The sequence below is a fragment of the Nicotiana tabacum genome, chromosome 10, assembly GCF_000715075.1.
Source record: "Nicotiana tabacum cultivar K326 chromosome 10, ASM71507v2, whole genome shotgun sequence".
In the NCBI taxonomy this organism is placed as follows: Eukaryota; Viridiplantae; Streptophyta; class Magnoliopsida; order Solanales; family Solanaceae; genus Nicotiana; species Nicotiana tabacum.
Genome location: NC_134089.1, coordinates 145,287,849 through 145,288,898, shown reverse-complemented (window position 1 = coordinate 145,288,898; position 1,050 = coordinate 145,287,849). Strand labels below are relative to the sequence as shown.

Below are 1,050 nucleotides of genomic sequence, written 5' to 3'. Positions count from 1 at the left end.
TTCCTGAAAACTGCGGGTAAGCTAGACTCGACTTTATTCTGAATTGTGCTTGTGATAAGACGTATATGCATATGTCCCTACTTTTCCAGTATTATGAACTAAATTAAGCACCAACAACAAAAGAAGAAGAAGAAGACGATGAAGGAGGAGAAGTAGGAGGAGAAAGGGGCTGAAATTATTTAAAAAGTGGGTACAAATTAAAAGTTTTTAAAAAAAATAGGTATAGATTAAATGGGGGCGACCAAATAGGGCGCCCCGTGTAATTTTTACTTAGCCTATTACAAGCATTCTTATCTGACGTTATAAATGTTGTGCTCCTAATCTCTATATTGAATCAATTTTCTCATTGGAGCTTACGAAGCTTAAGAACGACATCGTCTTCTATCTTTACCTGTTATCAATAAAAGAAAATCCAGCGGTCCAAAGACTTACAACTAAAACTAAAGAAACGAATTTTGGGGAAAACAAAACATGTACAAGAAATCTAAATGGAACACAAAAAAAGGATATACAAAGAAAAAATAGAATGCCCCCATGCAGGATCGAACTACAGACCTTCAGTTTACAAGACTGACGCTCTACCACTGAGCTATAGGGGCTTATTTGTATGTTATGAGTCATTAGAAAATTAATTGTATCATAGGTCTGTAGAGTACTCCCAAACATAACTTGCTCTTTAAATGCCTTAGCAGCGAATGATGGTAAATATCACAGATGGTCATATAACTATGATTTTTTTCCACTAAAGTCATATAACTTTGTTTCTCACACAAAAATCATATAACTATGACTTTTGTTTACTAAAGTCATATAGCTTGTCTTTTCACACAAAAATCATATAACTATAAAAAAAAAATTAACCAAAATCATATAATTATGTTTTCTCACACAAAAATCATAAAACTTTTACTAACTCTGCACAAAAATCATAATGATCGAAAAATATAATTTTTCACTAGTATTTTCTTATTTTCAGCCTAATAAATAATAATCCAATTAAAATAGGAATGACTCAACCTGACCTGGCTCACCCTACCTAATACTCATCTA

General features: G+C 32.3%; 1 non-coding gene across 1 annotated transcript; it reads right to left on the bottom strand.

The window, feature by feature from the left end:
- Positions 1-527: 527 nt before the first annotated feature.
- TRNAT-UGU (transfer RNA threonine (anticodon UGU)) lies at positions 528-599 on the bottom strand. Its single transcript has one exon. It is a non-coding gene; the product is annotated as a tRNA-Thr (tRNA).
- Positions 600-1,050: the final 451 nt, after the last annotated feature.